Source organism: Anabrus simplex, chromosome 4 (assembly GCF_040414725.1).
Source record: "Anabrus simplex isolate iqAnaSimp1 chromosome 4, ASM4041472v1, whole genome shotgun sequence".
Lineage (NCBI taxonomy): Eukaryota > Metazoa > Arthropoda > Insecta > Orthoptera > Tettigoniidae > Anabrus > Anabrus simplex.
In genome coordinates this window covers 191,282,905-191,307,361 of record NC_090268.1, presented here as the reverse complement: position 1 = coordinate 191,307,361, position 24,457 = coordinate 191,282,905, and the positions used below count along the sequence as shown (strand labels likewise).

General features: G+C 41.7%; 1 long non-coding RNA gene across 1 annotated transcript in view; it reads right to left on the bottom strand.

Annotated features, from left to right (window-relative positions):
* LOC136872560 (uncharacterized) overlaps nucleotides 1-24,457 on the bottom strand; it is a 45,411-nt gene that overhangs the window by 9,629 nt on the left and 11,325 nt on the right. The window contains exon 2 of the long non-coding RNA XR_010859953.2: nucleotides 16,071-16,137. This is a non-coding gene — a long non-coding RNA (uncharacterized lncRNA). The remainder of the gene's footprint in view (nucleotides 1-16,070; nucleotides 16,138-24,457) is intronic.

The following is a 24,457-nucleotide window of genomic DNA, read 5'->3' as shown; positions in this document are numbered from 1 at the left end:
ATGAACAGAAATTTTCTGTAAAACCCACCTGACTGAATACAGGATGGACTGAACAACGTATAAAGGAACACAGCGAGAGGATGAGGAGACACTGGGAAGAGGAGGAAAACCAAACAAAAAAGAGCAAATAAGTTAGTTGGGCATAACGAATAGAAATTAATAACAATAATTTCGTAAGAGGAGTTGAATTACTGTAAATGTCAAAGTTGTCTTTCCGAGCTTAATTGAAAGTATATTGTATCTTAATAATTATGATAATGAATGTGACGCCGTCTTAACGGACTTCACTGAAAGAACGGAACCAGTGTTTGATTACATATCGAGTCAGCTACGTGTTACGAGTATGCAGTAATAAGTTTGCATTCGAGAGATTTTCCGCGGCTTCCCTTTCTTCACAGGGTTCGAGCCCCACTGTCGGCAGCCCTGAAGATGGTTTTCCGTGGTTTCCCATTTTCACACCTTAATTAAGGCCACGGCCGCTTCCTTCCAATTCCTAGGCCTTTCCTGTCCCATAGTCGCCATAAGACCTATCTGTGTCAGTGCGACGTAAAGCAAATAGCAAAAGTAGCAACCTTTCTTCACAACCCCCTGTGGGTGCGGGTGACCGAATAACATCCTCGTTATCCCCTGCCTGTCGTAAGAGGCGAATGAAAGGTATACCAGGGGCTGTCAACTTGGCAGCGTGGGTTAGCGACCACAGTGCCCGTAGCTGAGCGCAACATTGCTTCCACTTAACTGTTCTCAGGTTCCTCACTTACATTTAACATATCCGAGCTCACTTGTTGTTTTCCGACTCTGACAGATTTAGGTTTGTGACTCCGTGGGAGTATTTCACTTTCTTTCACTACTGTTCAAACAAACTGTTCATCAGTTAAGAGAGAATGGTTGCCAAGAAATGCTTCCCCTTAAATCAATAATCTAGTGATATCGTCAATCACTCCTCAATGCATCCTTCGTTGTGGTTGGATCACGACTTTATAATTCACAGGAACTCTAATCCTACATCAAAATTTAAGACTGGATGCAGAGATTACCTGCTGATTAACGCTGATCGTTTCGCGCTATTGGTGACGTATAATAGGTTGTGTGATTCGGTTATGTAAGCTAGTAACATATTCATTTTACTGTGCAATTGCAGACCACTGTTGTTCCTTGTCATTGATATTATTAGCTTATTATTTTTAATTTTAATTGCACATAATATTTATATTTTTAGAATTTTAATCCCGTGTAGCTATTTCTAGCCGAGTGCAGCCCTTGTAAGGCAGACCCTCCGATGAGGGCGGGCGGCATCTGCCATGTGTAGGTAACTGCGTGTAATTGTGGTGGAGGACAGTGTCATGTGTGGTGTGTGAGTTGCAGGTATGTTGCAGACTGCACAAACACCCAGCCCCCGGGCCAATGGAATTAACCAATGAAGGTTAAAATCCCCAACCCGACCGGGAATCGAACCCGGGACCCTCTGAACCGAAGGCCGGTACGCTGACCATTCAGCCAACGTATATTTTTGCACATGTGCATAGATCAATGTTTATTGCCATATTTGTTTTCCATTACATTATTACTCCCTGCGGGTGGGGGACGGAGACGAAGAATACGCCCACGGTTTCCCATGCCTGTCGTAAGAACCGACTAAAAGGGGCGACCAAGGGATGATGACATTAGAACCATGATATTACTTATGATTAGTACCATTACGTGCGGAATACGTTACATAGGAACAGTACTGCTATGTGAGGAACACTACTGGTCTGGGCGTTCTTTGTGATAAGTATCATCGTGTACATTCCACCGGTCGTTTCCATTGGGTTCAGAATGAGTCTGCGTACCACTTTCTGAGAAACGCCATGGGTGTACGTTCCTGTGATTGGCACCACTATGTGAGATAAACCACGCGTTCGGCTGGTGCCCTTGATAAGTACCACCATGGGTCTATGTTGCTTGTGAGTAGTACCTTTATGTGTGAAACACCATGAGTTTGTGTTACCTACGAGTGGTGCCATTGTGTGTGACATACCATGAGTTTATGTTACCTGTGATTAGTACCACTGTAGGATGAACACCATGGTTCTGCTAATGAGGGACCGGTGACTTGGACATTGCTCTCCTTTAGATAAGTATCATCGCAGTACTTAAGGCACTGTGAATTGGATCCACAGATTGTTTTAGTTTCACGATCATTATTTCATCATTCATTTTAGATTCTAGTCAGTGGATACATTTCGAAGTTTATTTTTCATTTCGTTCACCTCGTACCATTAGGGGTCGATGACCTAGTTGTTAGGCCCCTTTAGAAAACATACATCGTCGTTACTTTATTTTCTTTAGTGCTCTGTTTATGCATTGGCTTATATTCTTCCGTCTGTATTTTATTTATTTTCTCTTTCTTTTCACTTTCTTACACTGAATTTATTTTGTTTTATTTGTAGAGGTTCGCTTTCTTTCTTCATCGTATGTCCCCCAAATCAATTATTTAGCTTACTTTGATTTTGTAATATAATAATATATTTCTTCTTATATATTTTTATTGTGCCGCCTCCGTGGTGTAGTGGTTAGCGTGATTAGCTGCCACCCCCGGAGGCCCGGGTTCGATTCCCGGCTCTGCCACGAAATTTGAAAAGTGGTACGAGGGCTGGAACGGGGTCCACTCAGCCTCGGGAGGTCAACTGAGTAGAGGTAGGCTCGATTCCCACCTCAGCCATCCTGGAAGGGGTTTTTCGTGGTTTCCCACTTCTCCTCCAGGCGAATGCCGGGATGGTACCTAACTTAAGGCCACGGCCGCTTCCTTCCCTCTTCCTTGCCTATCCCATCCAATCTTCCCATCCCTCCCCAAGGCCCCTGTTCAGCATAGCAGGTTAGGCCGCCTAGGCGAGGTACTGGTCATACTCCCCAGTTGTATCCCCCGACCAAGAGTCTGAAGCTCCAGGACACTGCCCTTGAGGCGGTAGAGGTGGGATCCCTCGCTAAGTCCGAGGGAAAAACCGAACCTGGAGGGTAAACAGATGATGATGATGATGATGATGATGATGATGATATATTTTTATTAACTTAATATCACTGAATCTGACAAAGTGGGATGCGCATTCGTTGTCTAAGAAAACAACAGCGAAGTGTTTTCAGCCAAGTATAAACTGTCATCTAGCTCCTCAGTATTTTAAGCCGAGCTATGGACCATGATATCTGTGGAGTGTTTGAACACAACAGCAGTAGTTCTCGGATACTACGTGACTCGCAGGCTGCAGGGATCTGTCACAAGAAATTTATTTTCACACCAGGCAAATGCTGGGGCTGTACCTAAATTAAGGCCAGGCCGCTTCCTTCCAAACTCCTGGCCCTTTCCTATCCCATCGTCGCCATAAGATCTATCTGTATCGGTGCGAAGTAAAGCCACTAGCAAAAAAATATTCTTTCCGACATATATAGCCGACGCCAGTGCAAAACCTTAGTGGCCGTATTCATTCTCACTCAGCTTCGCTCCGGTCATGGAAAGTACAACCGTTACTCTGAACGCTTTAAAATTATCATTGCAGGCAATTATTTTGTGATTTCATCTGTTTCACTGTGCCATATTCGGAAGGATAAGATTAGATCTTGAGTGTCAGCGAAACAATTGTAATGTGGAACTCTTAAAGCCATTAAACAATTTGTTCGGAAAATTCTGCTACTGCAAATAGAACCTGAAGTTCATTCAACACATCATCAATAATGTAGCTTCCTAATTTTGTGTCAAAGACCAATAATTAATTCACCGATCAAAACTATAACCTACCGGGCGAGTTGGCCGTGCGCGTAGAGGCGCGCGGCTGTGAGCTTGCATCCGGGAGATAGTAGGTTCGAATCCCACTATCGGCAGCCCTGAAAATGGTTTTCCGTGGTTTCCCATTTTCACACCAGGCAAATGCTGGGGCTGTACCTTAATTAAGGCCACGGCCGCTTCCTTCCAACTCCTAGGCCTTTCCTATCCCATCGTCGCCATAAGACCTATCTGTGTCGGTGCGACGTAAAGCCCCTAGCAAAAAAAAAACTATAACCCTAATATAATCATGTAAATTAGAGTTCAAACTATTAGAATATTCAATACTTAGCCACTGCTAAAATGAAAAAATAAATACATTTAAAATTATTGATCGCTCGGGAGTCATTTAACTATGCGTCGTTACAAAGCAGAAAATTCTGCTGCTGCAAACCGAACTTTAAGTTCATTCGACACATCTTCAATAATTAGCTTCGTAATTTTGTGTCATGGACCAATAGTTAACCAACCGATCAAAACTATAACCCTAATATACTCATACAAAATAGAGTTCAAACTATTAGGATATTCAATACATAAATATCCTGTAATTTACGTGGTTAAGGGGGGACTTTACTGAGTTTTATAAGTCTTGTAATTTTCATCCGATATTCTCCACATTTTGTGAGTTCATTTGTGATGACAAAATTAAGATTGTACTAAAATCTGGAACAGTTTGGTACAATAGTTTCTGATTTATAGCACATTTTAGAAAAATGCATAATTTTAAAGCATCGCTTGCATGCCATTTTTTAGTTTGTCATTTGAAACTATTTGTGATATTGCAGGCAAGTGCACCCATATTGAACTTCCCTACAGCATTCACAACCGCCATATCAACACTGAATTTCAAAACAAAGGTTTGCTTGGGGCACTTTTGCCAAATTATAGAGTGTAAGCTCTTATTTAGGTTCTGAGTCTTGCCCTTTGTACACTTTTTCAAGAGTTCATCATTTACCAATTTCAAGTACAAAGACATGAGTGTTTCAGCCAACTTGGGGGTCAACTTAACAAGCATTTTATCATGACTCTGGTGTTTCGCCCTTCGTTATCGCTTTCTTCTAGAAGCACCACGAGTTGAACAAACACATCAAGACACAACTGAATATAAACATCGTTACATGCTTCCTGTTGGAGTTTCAAGATACTCATTGATAAATAAACAACCTTTTAAACTAATAATACCCCAAATATCAACAGTAATTAGTCTTCAGTTTATTATAAACATGAAAGTCAGCACAGCATTTATGCGCAAAATTGTCACGTGGAAAGGATTTTAATTTGACTATTTCTAATGTTTTTCTGTGCATATAACTATGGTAACTGTCTACACATGGCAGCATAGACCAGTACTCTAGGAATAGGCGGGAATTCAACAGCGAAAATACTAAATACATTGCAATTCCGAAAGTATTCAGCAACGTAGTGGGCGTGGCCTTTCGAAGGGATGTGCTTGTGTCATTTAAATGATTCAATAGGACACTTAAAAATGGCCGTACATGCAAAAAACATATATCATCATGTGCCGCAAGGAATGGGGTAAATTGAAGGGTAAAAACCCGAGTTTCTGTTTTCGGACAATTTTGGCTTAAACACTCAATAGGCTCTCCCCTTAAGTGTAATAGAGGGACACGAGCCTTAACTAATCCACTGCTTAAATGAAAAGAAAGCATTTAAAAATATTATTTGCTTAGCACAGTCATTCAACTATGAGTCGTACCAAAGAAAAGCAAGAAATTTGTTTGCAGTTTTTGTTGAACCCCATAGAATATCCTCCAACGTTAACTGAGCATTAATTACTAAAATTCCCTACCTCTATTTTATCCAGTGTGCTGAAACATTATATGACTTCATTCTCTGGTTCGAAAATAAATAGCAGTAGGCCTACATCTCACTGAAATTTCTAGTCATTTAAAAAGTTTTAAAATACATGTGAGGAATTGCTATCCTAGGAGACTAACTGGTCTTAGTTAATGCTACTGCAGCTGCCTTTATTGTTATCCTTGTTACTGAAGTTAACGATGGTTCATGGATCTGTAAACACCTATTGTTATCTCTGTTTGAGTAGTGGTCGAATCGCTAAGTGTAACTGTTATTATTTAGGGGAATGATTCTCCAGGACTTCTTAGAATTTTCCTTCCCAGCGAGGGTCAAAACCCTAAGCCAGTTGAAGGGTAGTCATTAACCTTGGATATCAAAGGGAATAAGAATGGTATATTTCGTTCTTTTGAAGTATCTCCTTTTAAATCTCTCTAAATTTACAACTAAAATCTCTCCTATTGTTATTAATGAATTCACTCCATGGGTTAGGATGCAAACTAATTTGGTTATTACCGGGCGAGTTGGCCGTGCGTGGAGAGGCGCGCGGCTGTGAGCTTGCATCCGGGAGATAGTAGGTTCGAATCCCACTATCGGCAGCCCTATCGGCCGCTTCCTTCCCATTCCTAGGCCGTTCCTATCCCATCGTCGCCATAAGGCCTATCTGTGTCGGTGCGACGTAAAGCCCCTAGCAAAAAAAAAATTTGGTTATTAGGAGGTATCATCTAGTTCTAGGCTACCCATCCGTTATGTAGTGAGAGTAACATAAATTCTAGGGGTTCTGATGGGCCGAAACCCTAATGTTTATGCAAAACTCACAGCATAACCGTAGTGCAGACTATAGTACACGAGTTACTCGTTTCAGTAAGTTTGCATTCTAACTTGTTACCGCTTAAAATTCCGCCCTCCACAGTGAAGATTCGATTGAAATATACAATCGCTACCTCAAGATTTGCCTTAAGATGAGGGAGTCTACAGAAGTATAGACAGTATTGTGAGTTACCTTAGAGAAGATCAGCTTGTTATTTATGAAATAATAAAAACTGGTAACAATTGTTGTCATTTAACAAAGAATTATTTCACAGTGACGGACACGGCCCACATAAAAACATATCTTTAATATCAACTTACTTGTCCTCAAAAGTTCTTTATCAATCTAACACTAACAGGAATGCCTACGCACAACCTAAAAATGAAGATAGCTGCTATAACTAGGAACTAATTAGGAATTAATAGGTTACAGTGCAAACTTACTGAAGCGAGAAACAAGTGTACTGCACAACGGTTATACTATGAGACTTGCATAAAAACATACTAGGGATATGAGCTACAAATTTTAGGTAAACAAAATATAATAAAGTATGAGAATATATCCCTTATTTATTCCTAAAAATTACAATCCTGTCCTTAATCATCGTTATCCGGTCGATTAGATTAGCTGTTTGCCTTTTCTTACCTCTACGAGCGCTAATGTGAGTCAATGCAGAGTTTCACTTAAGCTCTTATAACTACATTCATTGTGAACATTTTTCTAAAAATAAGAAAAGCCTGAAAGTATTGAACCAAAGAACACATTACAGAAAGAATTATGTAAATAAGTTAATTTGGCTTGGATTTGAATCAAAAAGAAAATGAGAAAAGAAACAAGCGATTTAGGCTGTTTTTCCGGAACTGCATTTAGTCCGAATGTGTGTTTTCGAAATTTGTCTCTTTAATTTTATAGAGCTATCCTAGACTCACAATTTGAAACCTTTGCAGGCCATTTAGCCTTTCAACTTTCGGCTCACTTGAGAAAATTGAATTTTACCTTTTTCGTAGTACGGGGACTCCTACTTTGTCTGCTAAGAAATGTTTTCAACATACACGACTCATCACAACCCCTAGAATTTATGTTACTCTCGCTACAATACGGAAGAGCGGGCTAGTCGACACTCCCTAATAACAAAAATAGTTTGTATTCTAACCTATTACAAACCAAACCAAACCCAATGGCCTACAAAGCGACAGCTGCTCAGTCCGAAGGCCTGCAGATTACAAGGTGTCGTGTGGTTAACACGACGAATCCTCTCGGCCGTTATTCTTGGCTTTCTAGACCGGGGGCGCCATCTCACCGTCAGATGGCTCCTCAATTGTAATCACGTAGGCTGAGTGAACCTCGAACCAGCCCTCAGGTCCAGGTAAAAATCCCTGACCTGGCTGGGAATCGAACCCGGGGCCTCCGGATAAGAGGCAGGCACGCTACCCCTACACAACGAGGCCGGCATTCTAACCTATTACTGCATAAAAATTCGGAATTTAGAACTATTTCACCAAGAAATGATGATGATGATGATGATGATGATGATGATGATGATGATGATGATACTTGTTTATAGGGGCCTAACATTTAGGCCATCCCCCTAATGGTACGAGGTGGACGACATGACCTTCTACTCCTTTTTCTTCTTTTTTCTACCGCTTTTCCACACCTGTCGGATCGCGGATGCGAACTGTGTCGCACACGTGGATTTGACTCTGTTTTACAGCCGGATGCCCTTCCTGACGCCAACCCTATATGGAGCGATGTAATCACTATTGCGTGTTCCTGTGGTGGTTGGTAGTGTAGTGTGTTGTGTGAATATGAGATGAAAGTGTTGGGACAAACACAAACACCCAGTCCCCGTGTCAGAAGAATTAATGAGAACCGATTAAAATCGCCGATCCGGCCGTAAATCGAACCCAGCACCCTCTGAACCGAAGGCCTAAACGATGACCATTTAGCCAATGAGTCAGAACGAGGTGGACGATATGATATGACAGTTAAAATTTTAAAATGTATCCACTGACTACAATTTAAAACAAATTATGATAAACAATGATTATGAGTTTAAAGTAATCAGTGGATCTAATTCGCAGTGCCTTATTTTCGGTAAAATGATAAATGATAGATTATAGTAGAATAAGACATTGCCTTAAAATGCAATAATATATCATGCAAATTAATATTTTTAAAAACATTAAAATATATAAACAGAAACTAAAACAGAGTCATAATATAAAATATAATATAAAAACTAATACGAAACAATAAATCTATATGCGGTAAAAGAAACCACTGTCCCTCATAAAACGGATGATGAGGTCTGCTGACTGCTCGTCATCTCGTAGGATGAGGGAGATGGTATTCGGGAGTTTTAGACTACGGCGCAGATCGGCCAGGTCCACGCACTCCGTAAGGATGTCTACCACGCTAAAATGATCGCCGCACCAAGCAATGTGCTACCCTCCAAAGGCGACTGGAAAGTGACAAACCTTACAAATAAGGAACTGGACCGTAATGTAAGAAAGGCAATTGCTTTATGGTTTCGTACCTACAAAAAAAACTGTTTTCATATGCAGAATAACACTTACTCCTTCTGACGAGTGTATGCCTTTTTAATTTAAACGAAGACAGTTCTCAATACGTCTCACGGTCAAACTTTTGACAACATCTGACTTTATTGTCCGAGACCATACTTCTGCCTTAGGCAAATTTACGTAGGTTATTCACGTGCGAGATCATTTACCTCACTATGTGCTGTATCAAGGATTCAGGAAATTAAGGAAAAAGAATCTTTATAACAGTGAAACTTTCGACGGTGACTGGCATGAAATAATTTAGCAGAACATTGCTAGGATGGAAAGAGATGGTAAGTTAACCTTCATAAGGTAACATCTTCAGAGGAAATAAGAAGAGTCTCTTGTACGACCACTTACAACTTGCATGGGCACCTTTACTTACTTCCTCAACAGCATGATTCTCTAACTGTACAATATCTAGAGCGTAGATATTCTGCATGGGATATGCCAGTACAGCAAAACCCCCCTTAAATGAAAGAAAGGGGTGTTACGTAATTTCCGATAATAAGTAAATGGTCATTTTTGGCGTTGAAAGACAGAAAATGACTCGTATTTCAGTTTACACTATACCAGGTGTATGCATAAGTTTTTGCCGGGTTTTGTGGTAAAGAAAACACGTAATTTTCAAGGGAAATTAATTTTTTTGTTCATTCAAAATATTGGCCATCGGCCTCTACACAATTCGCCCATCCTTCAGGTAAGTTGTGAATACCATGCCAGAAGAACTGCTTGCCTTTTGCGGCAAACCATTCGTCGAGCCATTTTCCAACTTCCTCGGAAATGCTGAAGTGCTGCTCTGCGAGCGCGTGGCCCATTGATGCGAAGAGGTGATAGTCAGATGGAGCCAGGTCGGGAGAGTACGGCGTATGAAGAACGATGTCCCATCCAAGAGATTTCAAGGTGTATTTCACTGGTTTGCTGTGTGAGACGACGCAGTGTCGTGTACCAAAATCACTTTGCCATGTCGTCAGGCCCATTTGTTGGTGATAGCATTGTGGATTAACTGTATCGCCGGGCACCAAGTGTCTTCGCACTTCTGTGGTCTACCGGAGCGCGCACTGCCTTTCACATTGAAATCACCACGTTTAAATCGTAGAAGCAATGTCTCACATGTTCTGATCGATGGAGCGTGTTCACCGTACGTTTCTACCAGCAAACGATGACTTTCCAAAGCTTTTTTTTCTTTTGATTAAATTTGAAAATCAATGCATGCTACAAAAGTTCTTTTTAAGGCACAAACGTCGACATGATCACTGAACGATACAACATAGACACTAGTGTTTGGCGGACTCAACTTGTGTGTGTTGGTAGGTTAATGTCAGACGAACAAACTGACGTATGTGTCAAATTCATACACTGCGTACTGTTCGCTTGTGCCATCTCTTAGTGAAACACCTGGTAGACTAATTGTTCCAGTTGACAGCCTTCAAATTATAATACTGCTTTACAGGATCGATATTTCAATTCTGCAGGCCTATGTACCGGTATAAAATTATTTTTTTAACGTGGCACTACAGCCCTTGGCCTGCCAAGCGACCGCTGCTCAGCCCGAAGGCCTGCAGATTACGAGGGGTCGTGTGGTCAGCACAACGAATCCTTTCGGCCGTTATTCTTGGCTTTCTGGACCGGGGCCGCTATCTCACCGTCAGATAGCTCCTCAATTATAATCACGTAGGCTGAGTGGACCTCGAACCAGGCCTCATGTGCAGGTAAAAATCCCTGACCTGGCCGGGAATCGAACCCGGGGTCTCCGGAAAAGAGGCAGACACGCTACCCCTACACCACGCATACAACTTATTAGTCTCAAATATATTACTACTGTGGCCCTAAGTTTCACTCAGCCTACACAAAAATGAGTACCAGGTTAACATTGACGATTTCACGGCCCGTACTTGTAGACATGATATGGCCTTTCAGGTTTTGGCGTGTCAAAAAAAAGGCCATACTCTTTAGGCCTAAGTTTCGCAGGGAGCTTGCTCCGCGTCTTCAGGAGAAAATCTCGACTGTTCGCGAGGAAAAGTTTCGTAACACGGCATAAGCTCAAAAGCCAGTATCATGTCTGTTAGCAGCAGGTTAATTCCTGGCTTGACTTCACTAATCAGAAAAATAAATCGCCAGGGGAAGGATTTCAGTACGAAGCTCCGCTCTGACAGGATAGCGCTATAGCAAGTACCCTATGTTCGAATCCTATAGTCGGCAACCCTGAAGATGATTATCCGGTGGTTCCCCATCTTCACACCAGACTGTACCTAATTAAGGCCATGTATGCTTCCTTCCCACTCCTACGCCTTTCCTACCCTATCGTCGCCGTAATACGTATCTGTGTCGGTACGACGTAAAGCAACTAATCAAAACATATTTTTAATATTGATGCACATTATAACTTATACCTTCCTGCTAATAATAATAATAATAATTTCGTGTGGCTATTTTAGCCGAGTGCAGCCCTTGTAAGGCAGACCCTCCGATGAGGGTGGGCGGCATCTGCCATGTGTAGGGAACTGCGTGTTATTGTGGTGGAGGATTGTGTTATGTGTGGTGTGTGAGTTGCAGGGATGTTGGGGACAGCACAAACACCCAGCCCCCGGGCCATTGGAATTAACCAATGAAGGTTAAAATCCCCGACCCGGCCGGGAATCGAACCCGGGACCCTCTGAACCGAAGGCCAGTACGCTGACCATTCAGCCAACGAGTCGGACACCTTCCTGCTATATACTGTATATTGTTTTAACATGTTTCCTGCCGAACTCGGGAACTGGTATACTAGTCAAAATAGGCCTAAATGGAACTCTACCTTCATATCCCTCAAAGTAAATACCGCAGATGAAATAATAATCTCGTACGACTCATATTTCCTCTGTTCTGTTTTACTGTGTAGTATTGAGCAACGTGGCCCGCCATCATTAGAAGTGCCACGGAGTGTAGTGTTTGAGTCAATTGCAGCCAGATAATTCTCACTGCGCTGGATAAGGCCATGACCAACTAAGTGACCCCCTGTGTTCTTTTTGCTGAATTAAGTCATCGACCAGACTGCACATCCTCTGAACAGTTATCGAGCCATAACTGTGAAGATAACGTTACTGCTTCTGCCCACACCATATTCATCATAGCGCTGACAACTAGAGTCATCACCTTCAAAGTGGCCGACTAACATAGCCGTGGGTCCCACAGAAGGAACAAGAATGCATTTGCTGGAGATGAGCTCAACAAGGTGACTGACCATCTCAATGACAGATTCCTATAAAAATATTCCACTGCTACTATAAAAAAGTCCTAAGCACATTCTTAGTCCATTAATTCACAGACTCAATGTACCAGCGTCCTTATTGTGAATGCTGGCTGTCAACGTAGCCCTTTTAGCTAGCTTTAGAGTGCATTGAATCTGAGAATGAACCGTCTTCACAGAATAATGAGCTAAGCAATTCTTCTCTTCCTTTGTACGATGACCTGAAAAATTTGGGATATATATATATATATATATACATATATGCTCATACCTGAGCACAGAGAATTTCTTGGGACAGCCGATTGGATTAATTATTGCAATGCTGTGTGTGTACGTATGTTCATTCAGTCCTCAGCCGGAAGGCCGCTTGGATCCGAAACAACTCCACATTAACTGTGATAGATGACCTAGGTATGACTGAAGAGGCGTACTAGGGAAATGAGGAGTGAGATAGATTCCCGTTGCTTTCCTCGCTGAGCTAGAAGTTGCTATTACATACCAGTCTGGCAAGCCTACAGAAATGCGTGCACCAACCGTCCCTATGAGCAACATTTTTACACCATCCAGAGCAAGAATTGGCTACATAAGGTATGGTATAACTCATACCTCAGTCAATTTCATTTTGTCAAAGACAAGGATAAGACTGGGATAGACTAACGAACGTAACAACATTGCCCTAGCCCATACAAAAAGACATTGTGCAGTGTAAATACCAGGTCTCGCCAGCAAAGGCATACTCAAAGCTACTGTACTGTATCCAGGTAAAAATCATTATATAAAGTATAATCTATTCACTACTTGCTTTACTTCGCACCGATACAGATAGCTCTTATGGCGACGATGGGGCAGGAAAGGGCTAGGAATTGGAAGAAAGCGGCCATGACCTTATTCAAGGTACAGCCCCAGCATTTGCCTGGTGTGAAAATGGGAAACCACAGAAAACCATCTTCAGGGTTGCCGGCAGTGTGGTTCGAACCCATTATATGCCGAATGCAAGCTCACAGCTGCGCGCCCCTAACCGCACGGCCAACTCACTCGGTAAACGTACAGTACAATAAAAGGCACATGGAACGTATCCACATTCGGATACTACATCTTTCTGGTCTGGATTGCTCATGACATTCGATAGTATTGAACAACTGCAATGCATGAGGACGAAAAACTAAAAAATATATATTTATGTGAAGTGGAGATAGCACCTTTGGAACAGACACTTCTCAAATAGCCTAGAACATCCTATATACTGAGACGCTAACTACTGTACCTTTTAACATTGTTGTTTGGGTCATTATTCTGTAGAGTGGGTTGATGCAGCTGTCCATGGCACCCTATCCTGTGCTAAGCTTTCCATTTCTACATAACAACTACATCCTATATTTGCTCTGATCTGGACAAGATAAGGCAGGGCCGAATAAGAAATACGGTAATTCGAGGAACATTAGTTATATGCGGAATGGGAAAGAGTAGAAATATCGAGAGTGGGGCGGTATGGGCACGTGAAAAGAGTGGGATGAAAGAGGGTCCCGGAGTCGATGCTTGAACTGGATGGAGGTTGGAGGTAACAGACCTAGAAGTAGACCTAGTAAACGATGAAGAGAACACATTGACAAGGCTAAGAAAGAGAGTGGCAACCTTTCAGGACGTCTTTGATGATGAATGGTAGCAAGATAGACAGATATAGAGATCAATGATACACACAACCCAGTCCAAGATCAAATTGGATAAAGGGAATGATGATGATGATGATGATGATGATGATGATGATGGTAATGGCTGGAGAACGACTGTGCCCAGCCAACGCTTTAATAACCTAGCAGTCAGTTTGAATGAGAAAGAGAAAAGCTACCACTAAATGGGTGAACCAGATGCCATCATTGACGAGGTTGCCTCATAAAAAGCACGCAGGCTTCAGTTCACCACATAGCATGAACAAATGAGTAAAGTAAGTATTTCGTGTCTTATGATGGATTTTTCTGCTTACAATACAGCATAATCATATTAATGGTTTACATTATTTTAAATTTTTGCAATGTTAGGCCCCTTTAAAACAACAAGCATCATCATCATCAAATAGTGCATTGTCGCAAATAATTAAGTCCTTCTATATAACAATCTCGTTACGAACACGCAGAGGTTTCTGAACGTTATAATGCTATGAGCATGCAATTAACGTTGATGTATCAATCACCACTGATATGCATTTAGGACTATCACCTACGTGGCAAATCCCCTAACGTTTGTTTACCTAAACTTTCCTTAAATGGCATCATAGTTCTTTAATGCATCGAATATTTCCCTTGAAAAAGTATTCCAATTACTATTTTTTCTATAAATGAATCTTCGTCTTCTTTTCGTACCACTTTTTCCCACACCTGTGGGGTCGCAAGTGCGAACTGCGTCGCACATAAGGATTCGGCCCTGTTTTACGGCCGGATGCCCTTCGTCAAGCCAAACCTATTTGGAGGGATGTAATCACTATTGCTTATTTCTGTGGTGGTTGGTAGTGTAGTGTGTTATGTGAATGTGAAGAAGAGAGTGTTGGGACGGACACAAACACTCAGTCCGCGAGCCAGATGAATTAATCAGAAACGATTAAAATCCCGGACCCGGCCGGGAATCGAACCCGGGACCCTCTAAACTGAAGGCCAGTTCGCTGACCATTCAGCCAACGAGTCGGACTTTTCCTATAAATGAATAATAACCCCAATTTGTCCTCCTGAATTCCAACTTTATGTTCATATTATGATATTCACTACTTTTAAAAGCTCTACTCAAGTGTTTTCGTCTACTAACATCATTCGAAGCCATCTCTTCGCTGACAGCTCGGATCATACCGCTTAGTCGACCATCTCGTCTCCTTACCCCCAACTTTTCCCAACTCAAAGTTTGCAACTTTTTCGTAACACTATTCGTTTGTCGGAAATCACCCGGAACGAATCGTACCGCCTCCCTTTGGCCCACTTAAAATATTTCTCAACCTAAAATCCATTGCGATATGAGTGTTTTATTAACACTTTTATGTTTCGGCACATTCGCTTCATTTCTTCACTGATGTGGTGAGTTTGCAGGTATCACAAGTTTTGTTGTTGAGGGGAGTGGTTCAGACGGTTGTGGCGCTAGTCTTCTGATCCCTACTTCGCAGGTTCGATTCTGGTTCAGTCCGTTCGTATTTGAAGTTCCTCAAATACGTCAGCCTCGTGTCGATAGATTTACTGGCAAGTATAATAAGGATGATGATGATGAAGATGATTGATGTTTAAAGGGGCCTAATAGCTAGGTCATCGACACGTAATAGTACAAGGATAGTTGCCTAGTTGTACTTCACTAAAGTCACAAAAGAGTCATACTAGGAAAGCGAGGAGTGAGGCAGTTTCCGGTTGCTTTCCTCACCGACTCAAAAGTTGCTATTACATACCAGCCTACCAAGCCCACTGAAATGCACGCCCAAACCGACCCTATGAGTGACATTTTCACACCATTCATGAGAGGGACTGACTGCATAAGGAATGGCATTACTAGCATCGATCATACCCCAGTCACATTCATATTGTCAAAGCTCAGGATAAAACTGAGACAGGTCAAAGAAAGTAACAAATTTGTTCTAGTTCATACCAGAAGACATAGTGCACTGCAAACACCAGGTCTCACCAGCCAAAGCACGTTTATTATATACACCAGAAAGTATAGTATTTTCTAATAAGCAATTAGAAAGTGTGATCACAATCTCAACCGTAGGAAAGCACGAGCAATGCGTTACGAAGAATGACGTTATCAATTCTAGGTAAATCAATTTTGAGTCTAAAATAATAAAAAATGATTAGCTTGTCCATAGCAATTATTTCATACCATATTCACCTCTTGATCTTTGTACATATCCATTGTCCATTATTCTCAGCAAGAATCTTACATCTTCCAGGAATTCCTGTAACATTAAAAAAAAAGGAAAATTCACTTCACTCTTACTAAATAATTAGAATGCACATTTAGTTCATTAAGAAGTTTATAGTTTCGCTCATTTATGTATAGGAGTAATACAAGATAGCAATCTCTCACTCTCATTGGCATTGCTTATATGAATCAAATACCAAATAAGAAGAAGAAGAAGAATTGTACCGGGAGGTATACCTCAATTCCGCACATTCAAAAGAAGCGCCCTAAAGAACTCTATTTATCAAACAAAACGTGAAACAGCTACTGCATGAAGTTGGGACATTAATCAGAAGATGTCACTACTGAATAACTGAGTTTGTCATTTCTAAGTTTCCTAAATTGATTGAATTCATTTTGTTTTGTTTTGGTGTACATCAAGAAGTTTGAACTTTTCTCCATAGTTGTCTCTACAAAAACTGAGGTCACGCACTCTGGTGCAAGGTGGAATAATTTGTTATTGAAAGAAATTTTGTGTTTATAGGATTTCTCAAGGAAATTTTCATTTTTTAAAATATATTTCAAGGTTTGCAACACTTCCTTCTCTTCCCGCCAGCTTTGGTGTCTGGCCAATCAAATTTTTCTGGAATTATTTTTCAGCCTATCACGGGCTTCTTGTTGGTTTTTGGGTGTAAATTTTGATTCTGCCAATAAAAATGAGAGGGTGGGTCCGGATTTAGTCCAGAATCCTCTCGAACAATCCCCTCGGGTATATAAGCTGAGGCTTTTCTGGCTCCTTTGTCTCATTTATCGTCGAAGTTCTGAGTGTGTGTATTAAGACACGAGGCGGAGTGCCTCATACTTCGGCAGGCAGAACACCAGCCCAGGTAATGACCACCAATTTTCTATCTTTGTAGCTGTCTCCGCAAACTTATCCGAGGGGAAGGTTCTAAACTTTAACTATGTAACCATCTCATTCTGAAATGTAATAGTCTTGTTTCTAACCTAAACTTCATAAAAGTCTTTAACTGTAAATCGGGGATAGAGGGTGTGTTACCCTCTCGAGTTCCCCTTCGATTTATCGTGAGGTGACTACGATTTTGTAACTGTTTCTCTTTTCCGTAAAGCACTAAATTAACCTTCATTCGAGTCACCTCAGTAGTTTGAGATTCTAAAAGAAATATAACCTTTATTTAAAGTTATAAATTAATTTTGATATCGTAGTTAGACCCATTTAAGCCCACACTTTCTTTCACCTCTTTGCGTTCCACAGATATCCCGGAACAATAATAATAACGCAGGTTAACATGGTTATTCCCCTTTTTGGTTTTTGGCTTTTGTTTTATATGTAATTTGTTCATCTGAATCCACAAATGCCATTACTTTTGTCCTGTCGCATCCCAATTCCAGTAATAGTGATTAACAAGATATTAAAAAATACACAATGTCTCCTGAATTAGGAACATATTTGTAACTAAACAATCACTGTAAGTTAGTTTTTTTGTGTAATTTTGTTATAGCAGACGACAATATACAAACATGGCAGCACATTTCATTGTTGTAAATGCGGATATCAGGTAGAAGTTAGATCAACAAGTGCTGAGCTAAATATTGTAATGCATGTTTAGCAGAGTGTTTCGCTGTGCTGTTTCATCTGTTTTAGTATATTTGTTGTGCTATAGCCATACGAAGAAAGAAATGTTTTGTTATATTTGTGGAGATTTTGATGATCACAACACAGAGACAAAGGCTGTTTCAGAACTTCTAGCGTCAAGGCTGAAAGAGAAGAACCTGCTTGCTCCAGGAATACATGCAAGAGTTTATAGACATCGACAGAAAGATCTAGAATAGTATTTTAATCACGAAGACTCTTTAGTATATTGCACTGACATTCCAAGCCTCAGATATAAGTTAGGAGCTGAGTATAAAATAGATGAATGGAGGCTCTTCATTCATTCAAGCGAGAGAAGTTTAAAAGGTGTGTTGATACACAACGGTAACATTCTCGCATTAGTCCCAATCTCTCATTCAGTCCATCTTAAAGAAACATGCGGCAATTAAAAGGAACACAAATGGATGATCTGCAGTGATTTTAAGATTTCGTGCACGTTATTAGGACAACAACAGGGTTACACCAAGTAACCATGCTACACTCATGTTCATAAAAACAGAACACCTTAAAAGACTAGAGATAGGAAGTTCATATGCACACGACATGTTCATTAGTATGTTTTGCAGGAAGGATTAGCATTTCAGTCACCTATGTTCAGCATGTGGCCTGTTGCTTAGTAGGCACTGGGTCCTCTATGGGCGCTGATAACTTGTCCCATGCGTGATGGCATCGACGCATATACTGCGCGAATGGCGTCCTGGGGTTTAGCCATCCATGCTGCATTCACCTGGTTCCACAGTTCATCTTTGGTGGTTGGCATTTGGTCACAGCGCCGCACCCGTCATTTCACCATATCCAACACATTTTCGATTGGCGAAAAATCCGGTAATAGGTCGGGCAAGGGCAAGTCTTACATCCTGTGACAACAAGAAGGCACGTATTCATGCAGCAACATGTGATCGTGCATTGTTATGCTAAAATATGACGTCTGGGGTGTCTTGCAGAAAGGGTATGGCTACGGGTCGCAGGATATCATTCGCGTAGATCAAAGTGGTCACAGTGCCCTGGACACGCACCAACTGTAATTTGTGGTTGTACTCAATTGCACCCCACACCATAAGGTCTTGAGTTGTCGCTGTATGTCTTGTACGAATGCAGTCAATGTGATGCCTCTCCCCCTGTCTGCGGCGAACCAAAATGCGGCCATCATTTTCAAACAAACATAACCTGAATTCGTCCGAAAACACCAGCTGCTGCCATTCCTGGCCCCAGTGACGTCGTTCATACACCATTTCAGTCTAGCATGTTTATGCACATTAGTCAAAGGTAGGCGGAGAAGTGGATGACGCGCCATTAACCCAGACCGTAACAAATGGCGACGACTGTCACTCCTGATAGTGTACGATGTGTTACACTGTTCCACTGTTGAGCCAGAGCCGAATAAGACGCAGATTTGCCCTGCAATGCCATTCAGGTGAGGTGTCGATCTTCTCAGGGGTGGTCTGGGTGGTGTGAACAAACCCATCTCGTCGTGTTCTATGGCCTTCAGTGAACCATTCTGTACACACCCGTTGTACTCCCGACACACTTCGTCCCACACGAGCAGCAATTTCCCGGATGGATGTATCGCGTTCCCTCATGCCAACAATGCGCCCTCTTTCAAACTCACTCATTTGACGGTACGGTTCTCTCATACGTCTGCGAGGCATCTTGCACGTCTCCTCAAGCCACACTCATACATTACCTTCGGTTTATAGCAACAGCGAGAGCCGCAGGCACATTTTACCAGTCGGTGGTGGTATCGATGTCGACCTTGAACATGAGGGCCGACGGGGTTTAACTGCTATTCGTTTCTTCAGGACATACTAATGCACATGTCCTGTGAATATGAACTTCCTATCTCTAGTCATTCAAGGTTTTCTGGATTTTATGAACATGCGTTTACATTTTGTGAATGGGACAGCCGGATAGATAGAAGAAACACACTGATCCATGCTCCAAGAACATTATGAGGAGCAGTTTAGTAGGTTATGAAAAAATTCTGTTACCTCTCTTACATTTTAAATTGGGATTAATGAAGCACTTTAGTAAGGCATTGCATGAAAGTGGTAGTTGTTTTAAGTACTTAACCAACACATTTCCTGCACTCTCAGAAGGAAAGGTCTAAGAAGGAATCTTTGTAATGCCACTGATCAGGCAACTATTTAAAGAACATTCTGAAGCAAGTGTGACTCCTGCGGAAAGGACGGCTTGGATTGGTTTCAGAGAAGTTGTTCATCAGTTCTTGAGAAATATAAATGAATCCTTAGGATGTAACATGAGTCTGAAAGTACATTTTCTTCACTTACATTTAGATCACTTTCCAGAAAACCTCGAAGCAGTGAGTGAAGAACAGGGCGTGAGGTTTCACCAAGACATTAAGGACATTGAGGACATTGAAAGGCGGTACAAGGGGCCATGGAATACATCCATGATGGCCGACTACTGTTGGTTATTAAAACGTGATGATACTGCTAGAGTGAACAAGAGAAAAAGTGGTATAAAAAGCCTTTCATCCAAGCGACAATGGTTGTATTGACTGATCATACACGTGAACACAAACTGATGTTAAATGCTTTTCCTTTGAAATGTATGCGTTATGTATATATATACGGTAGAGTCTTTTTTTTTAGCTCGTACCGCAGCACCACTCAGAGCACGGCACGCCTGGCGCAATGACTCTCCGTCGCTAGCCTGTATAATGCGCGCTTTTCCTTCCCACTACTCACGGCAATTTACACTTATAGAAATCCATTTCTAGTGAAACTATTAGTATAAAACCTTCCTGGCATTACATTTGATGTTCAAAATGTTGTCCCTCAGCTCCCAAACACGCCTGACACCTCGTAAATAGGTTTGCAGACACTCGGTGAACCTCAGCCCGTGTGATGTTCCAAATAACTTATATAATGTTCTCATGTAGTTCTTCACTTTTGTGAGGGTTGTTCACATACACTTCGCCCTTCCGCATCCCCCACAGGTAATAATAACAGGTATTTAAATCTCGAGATCTAGAGGGATAATTAACCGCACGATGTTCGAAACCTTCCCGTATTACCTCCATAGACCGATTAGCAGTGTGTGCCGTCGCATTATCTTGCATGAAGTAACCATTACTCCTTTCTTCTTCCGTCAGCTCTTGAAAGAATGGTCTCAGAATGAGGTTTATATATCTATCAGCATTTATTGTTGCACGGAAAAAATATAAGCGTTATAATTCTGCGAGCACTTCTTGCGCACCAAACTCCTATCTTTACCTCATGAAGTGGACGGACACGCCGCTGGTGGGGATTTTCTGCACATCAAATGACTGGAAACAGGCTGAGGATTTTGAGTAGCGATTGTTTTCACTATTTACATAGCCACCTAAGTGTAGCCATGTTTCATCACTATAAAATATATGTTTTCTGTCAACATACCCATTGTGAACTGACTGAAGCAACCAGTTACAATACCGAACCCTAGCGAAACTGTCAGGTCATCTTAAATATTGGGACAGGCGTAGTTTTGTACGGTTTTGATTTTAACAGTTTGTTGCTTTGTGGGCAGAAGATAATGCCACATTAGCTAGTACGGCGAGACGCGACAGGGATTTTGGTGGAGTTCTTTCCAAGAAAGCTCCTATTCCGTCAAGCTTTTCCTCTGTTAAAGCCGGTTCCGTGGTGTAGGGGTAGCGTACCTCTGTACGAAGATCAGGCCTAGACCCACCAGCTTCACGCATGGGCATGACGTTTCCAATGTCAGCCATTCTCTGTAGGGCCTATACCTGCTACAATCCTCACTAGAAGACACAACAAATCATTGATTGATTAACATTTTATTTTTAACGTCTGGCTTTTAGTGCCAGGAGTGTCCTAGGATGTATGCTGTGTGAGGGTGTTGCCTGTGAGAGTAATTTCATGGGCTAGAAATTGGAGGAAGGTGCCATCAAGGCATTTTCCTGAAGATGAAAATGGGAAACCACGAGAAACCATTTCCGAGGATGGCCAAGGGGGTATTCGAAATAGCTGTAACTAGTCGTGCTGCAGCACACTGACTAACCTGCTTGGTACCTTCCAGACATGGAAACGCAGCTCCATATATGGACATATTTTAGGAAAAGACGTAAACGCATCACCATATTTCGTGTTGTAAGACAACGAGTTTCCCCCAGAAGTGTTACGTAAAGTAGGGGCAGTAGCTGCTGTTGAAATGACATTGCATTCCGTACTGGTACTTCACAGGAAAGTTCATGAAAAGCAACTAACGAAGATGCTGCTCTGTCATATCTGTTTCCCGAAAATCCAGGGACTGCTCCTGATGATCTCCGAGAGCTGTACTTACAGATCAGTTAACTGTAAAACAAATAATCCTTGTTAAAATGTAACCGAACACTGGAACCATACTCTAGTTGGGGTCTTACCAGAGACTTACACACCCTGTCTTTCCACCCTTCTACAACTCCTAAATATCCTCATAACAATATGAAGAGATCTGTGACCTTATTCACAATTGCGTTTATGTGATTACCCCAATAAATTCTTTACTTGTATTAACACGTAGGTACTTACAATGATCCCCATAAGAAATTTTCACCCCATCAACGCAGTAATTAAAACTGAGAGGACTTTCCCTATTTGTGATTAACGTATTTGTTTACATTTATTTACTACAGACGAGTATGAATAATAATATTATTGACTTTACGCCCCACTAACTACTTTTTTCTGATTTTCGGAGACGCCGAGGTGCCGGATTTTAGTCCCTCGGGAGATTTTTAAGTGCCAGTAAATCTACCGACACGAGGCTGACAGAATCGAACCTGCCAAGTTGGGGTCATTAGTGCCAGCTTTTGAACCGTCTGAGCCATTCAGCCCGCCTGGAACAGTATGTATGTATGTATGTATGTCCAGACAAGGTATAAGTAAGTAAGTAAGTAAGTAAGTAAGTACCAAGAGCAGGATATAGTATCTTTGATGAAGACTGCTAGAGTGCGTTGGCTAGGACATGTCCATCGAATGGAGACTACAAGAGAACCTAAGAAAGTGCTGGAGGGGCATCCAGGTGGAAGACGATGTAGAGGTAGACCAAGAAAGCGATGGATAGAAGAGGTGGAGACTGATCTACGTACCATGGGAGTCCGGAGATGGAGGACCAAGGCAATCGACAGAGAGCTTTGGAAGAAGATTGTTGCGGAGACCAAGGTTCTGCAAGGACCGTAGCGTCAAGGAGTAAGTAAGTAAGTACGTAAGTAAGTTACGTAACATTAATGGCTAAATTATTGACATTATCAACTTGAAATACCTGTCCTACGAAATCATTTTTTGAAATTGAGTTCTAGAAACTTTAGTTGAATTATCTATAACGAGGATCTCACTCATATCGTGACAGAAAATGATTTCCCTCCCAACTACTTTAGAGTAAGGAAATGCATGTTCAGTGACCAGTCGCAGACACGCACTTAATGACATCAGCTAACAAGAAGTGCGATAAGTCCTCATTATAACAGATTTTATTTTCAAAGTATATTTCGGAGAGTACCGAAAATACATATAAAAATGTGCTCCCAGAATAAGCCACCTTCACCCAAAGATGACGTCTACACCCACTCACACACCCTGCCAGCGTTATTTTAATCTGTTATTACCTTCCCTTTTAGAAGGCCTGCGCTATTTCTGGTTCCAGTAATTCGGCCGGGCTTGGGGGTCGCGTTACCATGGCAACGTCGAGATGCTGTTCCGCCCACACCGCGCCTCGCTCAACAAGTGCCTCTGCCCTGGTAGCCCATCTGTGGGGCACACACAGTCACACGCGCTAATTTGACTTGGATAAATCGCTCCTTCGCACTGGGAGACGGGTGGTAGTAATGTCATATTTCCACAGTACGTAGGCGGGACTGTATCAATTACATTCCAGGCCAATGCCCTCTGGAAACCACAGACATGTGCACCCTTCTGACAACCAACTTTCTGTAAGTAGCACAGCACTCGAATGAAACCTGTCCATAACAAAGCCTGTGATCATTAGAAACCACCTTAACGGAAATATCCCATAGTCCTATTGAAATGACAGGAGCTGCCTGGCCGAAGAGGTAAAGGAGTGTTCGATTCACCGGGAAGGACATGGGTTCTATCCCCCGTATATAGGTCGAAAATTTAAGAAACAAGATACACTCACTTTTCCAATTTTTGAATGCATCAACCCCGCAGTTTCTTGCCGAGAATACTAGCTACTTTTCCTTCGCTCAGTGGCATTACACCCGCTCCAACTGTTCGCTTACTATAGGCTGCCAATAAATCGTACATCAGCATACAATCCTTCATTTCTCGTGTCTGATGCTAGGCTGAGGAATTCTTCCGCGCTATATTGGCCTCTTTTAAACGATCATGATGGGATTTTCTCCTAAGTGCGAAGTCAGCTTGTATAAGTGCATGGGTGAATGTAAGAATGAATGGAGTATTTCCATTAATGATATCGTTGTAAAAAGACGCACTCACGTAGACCATCAACCTGCTACAAAAGGTGCATGTTATAAATTAGGCTACTTGTTTTTATTACGCTATTATCAGTGTTATTACCCCACTCACAGTAATCTAGTTATGTACAGAACTATGCTTTTCCATAGATTACCATATTTTCTAATTTTTAACTACAGGTTGTATGACAAAATCTCTTTTCTGTTTTGATAGTGACCTAACGTCGCACTAACACATCGAAGGATAGAATTGGGAGGGAAGTGGCCGCG